Source organism: Dromiciops gliroides, chromosome 2 (genome assembly GCF_019393635.1).
Source record: "Dromiciops gliroides isolate mDroGli1 chromosome 2, mDroGli1.pri, whole genome shotgun sequence".
Taxonomy (NCBI): Eukaryota; Metazoa; Chordata; class Mammalia; order Microbiotheria; family Microbiotheriidae; genus Dromiciops; species Dromiciops gliroides.
In genome coordinates this window covers 42,351,034-42,359,976 of record NC_057862.1, presented here as the reverse complement: position 1 = coordinate 42,359,976, position 8,943 = coordinate 42,351,034, and positions in this window count along the sequence as shown.

Here is an 8,943-nt window from a genome sequence, read left to right as displayed (position 1 = left end):
CCTTTTATAACTATTACTATTTAACATAATATGAGATATGCTAGTCATAATAATAAAACAAGATGGAATAAACATGGGCAAAGAGGAAACAAAACTATTATGTTTTGCAGATAATACGATGTTCTATTTTTAAAAACTAAAGAGACAACTAAAAGATTAGTTGAAATAATTTAAAATTTCATCAGAGTTGTAAGATATAAATGAAATCCATAAATTATCCTCATTTCTTTAATATTACCCATAAAACCTAAGTGGTACAGTACATAGAGTACTGGTCAAGAGACCTGAATTCAAATCCTGCTGCAGACACTAACTAGCAAGTCACTTAACATCTCTCTGCCTCAGTGTCCTCGTCCATAAAATGAGGGTAATAATAGTACCTACTTCCAAGAGATGTTGTGAGAATAAAATGATATAACATATGTACAGAACTTTGTAAACCTTAAAGGGATATATAAATATTAGTTGTTGTCATTGTTGTCCTTGGTAGTGGTGGTAGTGGGAGGAGGAGCAACAGCAGCAGCAGCAGCAGCAGCATAACCTAGAAGGAAGAGATAACTGTAGAAACACTTTGGATCTAACAAGGCACGCCATGATAACTACAAAATGTTCATTACTGAAATAAAAATAGACCAAAATAACTGGAGAAAGATTAATTGCTTATAGGTAGGCTATGCCAATATATTAAAAATGTGTTAAGGGCTAAAATTCTAGCTAAACTGTCTAAAATATCTAAGGAGTGGTCGCCAATAAATTATAAGCTTTAGCAAGAGTTAGACTTTTAAGCATTTATTAAGGAGAATAAGAATTTGGTAAAGAGAGAGAGAAAGGCCTAGATTCCTATCTATTAAAGGGAGAGCACATTTCTAGCTCCCTTCTCCACCAGAGTCCAGAGGAAAGAGAGCGAGACTGAGCGCCAGTCTCTTCCTTCCTCCTCCCACCAGCCCGCGTCACTTCCTGACACCAAAGAAAAGACTCCTGGTCTTGCCCTCAAAGACCTTCGCTTCATGGGTGGAACTCTTCTACAGTAGGTCTCCAGCAGGTGGCGTCATTCCAATCGTTACAAATGACAATACTAAATAAATTAATTTGCTTATTCAGTGTCATGCTAATCAAATTATCAAAGGATTATATTATAAAGCTAGAAAACATAATAAAATTGATGAGGAAGAAAAGATCAAGAATTTCAAGGGGAATAATGGGGGGTAGGAGAATGCAAAAGAAAGGAGTCAAACAGTATCAGATTTCAAAATACATATACTGCAAAGTAGTGATCATCAAAACAAGTCCATACTGGTTAAAAAATAGAGAGCTCCATCAGTAGAATGGATTAGGTACATTACATGTTTTGTTGTTCAGTCATTTTTTCAGTTGTGTCCAGCGCTTCATGACCCCATTTGGAGTTTTTAAGATACTGGAACAGTTTGCCACTTCCTTCTCCAGCACATTTTACAGATGAGGAAAGTGAGACTATCGAGCATCTGAGGCTGGATTTGAACTCAAGAAGATGAGTTTTCCTGACTTCAGGTTGGCATTCTATCTACTGTGCCACCTGACTGCCCAACATAACACGCAGAGGCAAACAAATCTAGTGGCCTAGTGCACCATAAATCCAAAGACTCCAATTAATGGTGTAAGGACACATCATCCAATAAAAACTGCTGGGGAAACTGGAGAGCAGTCTGGAATCAATTAGACATCAACTAGCATCTCACTTCATTTACCAAGGTAACCAAGAAATGGGTTTATGACTCAGATATAAAGGGTGACATTATCAGCAAACGAGAGGAGCAAAAAAGGAATTATCTTTTGCATCAATAGATAGGAGGGAGTTCGTGACCAGAAAACAGATAGAGAGGATCACAAAATATGAAACGAACAATTTTCATGATATAAAGTTTAAAACATAGATTAATGATGAAAAGATATTAACAGTCAGTTTCCAAAGGAAGAAATCCTCCTTGCTTCCAATTTTATATTATCATAATGGACAGAGCATTGGAATTGGTACTAGAACTCAAGCCCAGGTCTTACTGTCTTGAATCCTTACTAGCTGCACAACATGGGGTAAGTCACTTAACCTCCCTGAGATTTTCTCATTGAGAGAAATTATTAATAACCAATGATTTGGGGAGATAGAGTTGCCCCATTTTTCTAGTCCTGATTTTAAAAATTCAGTCTTTGAAGGACATAACTGATAATGAGATTGGACTAACTTTCTTGTACAGACCGCACCCAGTTGGGGAAGCCATGGTACTCTACTTAAGTTTGGGTGGGGATAAATTCTTTGAATAGATTGTCCGGGCGCGGAGGTAACTTAAGAAGTAAATGACATAATCAAAGTTCAGGTCTAGCCCCTCATTGTAATATTCATTTTCTCATTAATTGTTAACCAATTAGAGTAGATTTTGCCACCCTCTGGGAATACCCCTCTTCCAATGGGCACATAAGCTGTGAGCCCACTACTCTGATTGTCTTTGGTCAGAGAGAGATGGTCAAATGACCATCCTTTTATTAATAAATATGTTGGCATTGTTAACAAAAGTATTAAATTATCCAGAAATTATGTCTCTCAAACCCCTTCAAATGGTACATCATCTATATAGGTTCCTCATCTGTAAATAGAAAATAATAGCACCTGCCTCTACATGGTTGTTATGAAGAGATAATGAGATAATATATACACAAAGCACTTTGCCAATATAAATGGCAGCTTTGACTATCTGTGTATGTGTAATATTCCCCATCCCACAGCCAGTACAATGTAAGAATGTTCCCATGCTACTGGACAAAGCATTAGTTGAGGAATTTGGGGATGTAAGTTCTAATCACTGTGTGATCTTAGATAATTCCCTTAACCTGTTGGTCCCTCATCTTCCTCAGCTGACATGTGAGTAGCTCGAATGGATGATTACTGGGTTGGTCCTACAACTTTATTCAAGAGATACAGAGGTGGCGAGGTGCTGCAGTGAAGAGAATGCTGAACTTGGAGTCAGAAAGATGTGAATTTGAATCCTCTCTCAGAAATTTACAAGCTGTATTACCCTGGGCAAGTCACTTGACTGCTCTCATCTGCAGTTTCCTCATTTGTAAAAGGAGGTTGAACTCAATAACCCTTCCAACTCTAAATCTATGAACCTATGACCCTATAAGTTACCCTTGAATAAACAGGCTTTGTGTATTGTGAGAAAATAATTATTAATAATGAATTTCTAGGAGAAACCCAGACGTGTTAGTGTTAGCTGCTCTTTCCCCTTCCCCAGAAAACAACCTGGGATGAACCTTCATCTTAACAAAAGGAATGCAGATTGACTTTTCTGATTAGCTAGGGGAAGAAAACCACACCCACCCCAAGTCATGTCAATCAATAGATGCTAGCCAATTATCTTAGATCGCTGTATGGTGACCCGCCTCTACCAAAAAGAGAATAAAAATCCCTGGGGACAGGAGGCTTGTTCTCTCTCCCACCCCCTTCCTGGGACTCTTACTTTTCAAGCTGGGTATGTAATTATATAGGCCTGGAAACCTGTGACCAGTGGGGAAGTCAGGGATAACCATGGTCAATACTATATTAATATGTGATCTAATTAATAATAAGTACTTATTGCTAAAACCGGTGCAATAGCTATTAATTTATAAATAGCAACTTTTTAGAAACCCCAGCCTAGTCTCACAATATTTAAATAGCACATGAAAATAGGGTCCCAGGGAACTTTGCCTATACCCCTTCTCTCCAAACCTACCCTCAACCAGCTTTGGAGAAGAATGTTCTGACAAGAAAAATCCAAGGCAGAAAGAGTCCAGGGAGGGCTAAGATAACATGTAGTTGAGTCAGGGAGTAGTTTAGTTTCATCATTTTTCAGTCATGTTAGACTCTTTGTGACCCCATTTGAGCTTGTCGTTGTTGTTTTGGCAAAGATACTAAAGTCATTTGCCTTTTCCTTCTCCAGATCATTTTATAAATGAGGAAACTGAGGCAAACAGGGTTGAGTGACTTGCCCAGGGTCACAAAACTAGTAAGTGTCTGAGGCCATATTTGAACTCAGGAAGAGGAGTATTGCTGAGGCCTGGTATTCTATCCACTATGCCATCTAGCTGCCCCCAAAGAGGTGATCCTTGAACAGAGCCTTGAAGGAAGAAGTACAAGGAATTGCATTACAAGAATAAGAGAGGCAACCTGTCCAGAGACAAGAAATAGCATGTGCCATAGCATGGGACAGCTAGTCGTACCGTTTAGATAGAACATCAAATGTGTCAAATTTATGAAATGTATTTATGAAATAAAACTGGAAAGACTCCAACTGTAGGTTGGAATAAGGTTGTGGATGGCCTGAAAAGACAGAGAGTAATGTTTTTATCCTTTTTTTTTTTAATCCTAAAGGTAATAGGGAGCCATTGAAGTTTTTTGAAGAGAGGAATAAGTCAAACCTGCTCATTACAAAGGTTATTTTGGCAACTATGTAAAAAAATGGATTTAGGGGCAGCTAGGTGGCGCAGTGGATAAAGCACCAGCCTTGGATTCAGGAGTACCTGAGTTCAAATCCGGCCTCAGACACTTGACACTTACAAGCTGTGTGACCCTGGGCAAGTCACTTAACCTCCACTGCCCCACAAAAAAAAAAAAAGGATTTAAAAAGGAAGAAGCTGCTTCCAATTTGGAGGCTATTATTACAGTCCAGGTAAGAGGTGATGACTTAAAGTAGGGAGGTGTGAGTGGAAAGAAGGGAAGAAATGTAAGAGTGTGAAAGCATCCCCTACAAGACTTGGTACTTGGTTAAACTGGAAGAGGAGGAAAAGGGAAATGTTATTGATTACCCTGGAGTTGTGAACTGTGGGAGCCTAGGAGAATGATGATGTCATCCACAGGAATAGGGAAGCTGAAAGGAGCACCTCCCCCCACAACAAACAAACAAATAAACATGACTTTGTTTTTCTTTCTATCCTTTATCATTCGCAACATGTTCTGAACTTGAACATTCCTGACACAGCTCTCATGGATCCACTCTACTCTTTCCTATTGACTCCAATTTCCCTTGTTTCCATTCTCTCCATGCATTTCCTTTAAAATCTAAATGGGGGGGGGGGGAGCAACTAGGTAGCACAGTGGATAAAGCACCGACCCTGGATTCAGGAGGACCTGACTTCAAATCTGGCCTCAAACACTTGACATTTACTAGCTGGGTGACCCTGGGCAAGTCACTTAACCCTCATTGCCCTGCCAAAAAAACAAAACAAACAAAAACAAAACAAAACAAAACAAAAATCTAAATGGGTCAATGAGCTCTCTGAACCTACATGTGGTGCTATTTTGACAGCTCCACATTCATCTGAGTCACTTATGTCCCCTAGTCCACTGGGAAAAGAACCCTTGTTAGCCAAAGGATTATCCTCCTGGTATCTTAAACCACAATCAAGACAAGTCATGTCCAAATTTGTCAACTGTAGGTCAAATGATCAGAAACCCACCTCTACTACACATACATTGAATTACATTATTAATTATATTCAGCTGCAAATACAATTGCTAATTGATCATAGCCTGCCAGACTAAACCCAATATAGTGATTATATCTTACTGGCTTACTTGTTCATGAGTACTGGCTGGTTAAATTTAAAAAAAAAAAAAAAACTTAAAAAAAATCTCCTTTAGCTGTACCTGGAGATCAGGCTATATTTTGCCCATAGACCCTGTGTTAGGCACCAGAGGGTCTAGACTATGGCTCAATAAATAATTTCAGGCCATGCTTGGACCTACCTCCCTTCTCCCTTCACCCTCTGTTAACTTCGAAGAATGGTATCATTCTAAGGACATAATGTGGGTCACAGTTCATAAGTGGCAGAGACTGGAAGGAGCTGGGGTTGGGAGAGAGAGGGAAGAGCCTCAGGAAAAGAAAAATCCCCAGTGGGAGAGCTCAGTCACATTGTTGGGGGAACTCTAGCCATCCGAAGATAACTCACGTTCCTTGCTCCCCACTTCTTGCCTAATGGAGAAAAGACAGAATGCTCAAGATTTTTCCTCTCTTAATATGGGGAACTGTAGGGTACTCTGAGTGACTCTTGGGAGTAATAGTGCTGTAGCCATTGTAATGAATACTCATTTAAGGGTGCTGGGAAAAATATTGGGAGGGTAAGGATGATGAAACTATGTAATAGAGAACAGAGGATTTAGGCTGTGGAGTCACCCTGACCCATCCAGAGCTCCAACTGGGAAACTGCATGGGGAAAGGAAAGGGAGAGTCCTGGCCTCTAAGCATGTTTACACATGGACAGAAATGAGCAGAACTGGTTTGCAAAATAAGGTTTAGTTATGCATTAGGAGATACACACAAGGATGGCAAGGGCCTCTGCTAAAATAAGGGAGCTCCAGATTATCCCCCATAGCTACCAAAATGGCTTCTGACTAAAAAATGCCAAAGAGGGCAGCAAAAAGAGAATTAATGCCATCACTAAGACCTGTGGAGCAGAAGGAATTTAGAAGGACAGAGCAATGATCTACATGGCGTGGGTGATCAGAGGAACCAGAGGGCAATGACAAATAAAAGTCATCATGTGCATGTGTATATGAATACACATGCACATGTGTATATATGTATATGTTATGTATATACATGTTGAGTCTCCCTATAGAACATAAACTTCTTAAAGGTAGGTCTTGTTTCATTTCTGTCTTAATATCTCCAGCACCTAGAATAGTGCCTGGAGCATGATAGGTGCTTACTAAATGCTTGTTGATGGACTGATTCCCACTACACTAGGCTTCCTATCTGTCATTGGCACATATTAGGTGCTTAATAAATGTTTATTGACTGATTATGGACTGGGAAGTAAGAGATGGAAACAGCCAAAGGAATATAACAAAAGGTCAATGAATTCTAGTAAAATGGCTTTGAATCAAAGTTCGATCTTAACTATTCTCCAAGGGTAAGCTCTGGTAACTTTAAGCACAATAACTTGTCAATTGTGTGATTTCCCCCAGACCTCATCTGGGCAAAAGCTATTGACACTGAAATTCCCAGTGGAGTCCTAAACTGGCAGCTCTTAAGCATTTCATGTGAAACAACAACAACAACAATGGAGTTGTGCCTTGGGATGCCACTCACACTGCCAAGCACCATGGAACTATTAAGCAAGACAATGCCTGTAATTATCAAGTGTTTGATGGCCATTATTTCAATTAAAAATTAATCTGTTTCCAATGATTCTCAAAGAAGAGATGCCTAATGGGGATGCTGAGGAGTTCAGAATGCCCTTTAAATGCTACATTATGTTACCTTCCTGGAAAGGCCGAATCTTTTCTTTGGTATAACCTCAAGCTATCTTCTCCCTCAATTGTTTCCTCTTTTTGATTTAGCCTAGACATGGGCTGGGACTGTGCCTTTAAAAGCTAAAGAATGCAGCAGTTTTGGGTTCAGTCATTTTGTCTAATTCTCCTTTGGGTTCATCCATTGGATTAATCCATAAAGAGTTGACCTTTTTTTGTGTGTGTGAGGCAATTGGGGTTAAGTGACTTGCCCAGGGTCACACAGCTAGTAAGTGTTAAGTGTCTGAGGCCAGATTTGAACTCAGGTCCTCCTGAATCCAGGGCCAGTGCTCTATCCACTGTGCCACCTAGCTACTCCAGAGTTGACCTTTAAGATATTTCCTGGAGCATAGCACTGACTAGCCCCCAGAAGATTTATTGAACCCTTATAGCCTCATTCTCTCTATCTGTAAAAGGAAGGAAATGGACTAGATCAGTGGTGTCAAACTTAAATAGAAATGGATCTTTACAGGCTGCATATTGATTGAGAAAACTACAAATCAGCATTATCTATGTTGCATTGTATTTTCATTCACTTTGTTAAATATTTTCTAATTACATTTTAATATGATTCAGTCCACACTGGAGGAATTAGGGCCTGCAGGCTTCAAGTTTAACACCTCTGCACTAAATGACCCCTAATGCTCCTTGCCTGTCTAAATCCATGATCCTACATCCATCTAAATGATAAATAACTGGTTCAACACCAGCTATGTCAGGATCACTCCTGTCACCCAACACCAGTTTATGAGATACCAGTCTCATAAAATTCGAATTGGAAGAGAAACATTAGAGGCTAGCTAATCCAACTCCCTCAATTTACACATGAGAAAACCAAGGTTCAAAGAAATTTGGTGTCTTTCTAAAAAGTCATACATATAGTGAATGTCTAAACGGAATCTGTTTGGTTTTTGTTTTGGGGGGAGGCAATTGGGGTTAAGTGACTTGCCCAGGGTCACACAACTAGTACGTGTCAAGTGTCTGAGGCCAGATTTGAACTCAGGTCTTCCTGACTCCAGGGCCAGTGCTCTATCCACTGTGCCATCTAGCTGCCCCAACTAACCAGAATCTGAACCCAGGGCCTCTGGCTCTAAAATCAGTGTTCATTCCACTGTACCATATTGTCCCATAAACAAGCTTCCCTCTTAGCAGAACTAAGAAACAACTTCATCCTTGGCACTGTTGACCATCCAAGGAACCTGTAGAAAGAAGCCAGCTTGTTAAGCATCACTCCTCCTTCCTCCCCCACTTATTGGAAGGATATATTTATTGTTTGATTGGTTGGTGGGAACACCATAAACTTGTTAATCTTGACAGCTGTTGTGAGTCAATGATCTGTCTTTCTATAGAGCAGATGGGATATCAGTGCCTATGATGAAAGCATCTATTCAATTGAAAACCAAAGCACTTGATAGAATGACTCTCAATCTCTTCCTTGTGAATGAATAAGTACATTTTTTGTTGGAAGAACATAAAAGTGTTCCTTGATAACATTTGTTTAAATGTCTCAGGATATTCTGGGGTTATTTTTAGTCTCTTCTATATTTGCGGGAGGGGCAAAGATGAGGGAAGAAACAGGTTACATGGATTAGAGAAATGAAAGATAGTCTACTTTTCTGACACAACGCTAGTTCAGTTTCTCA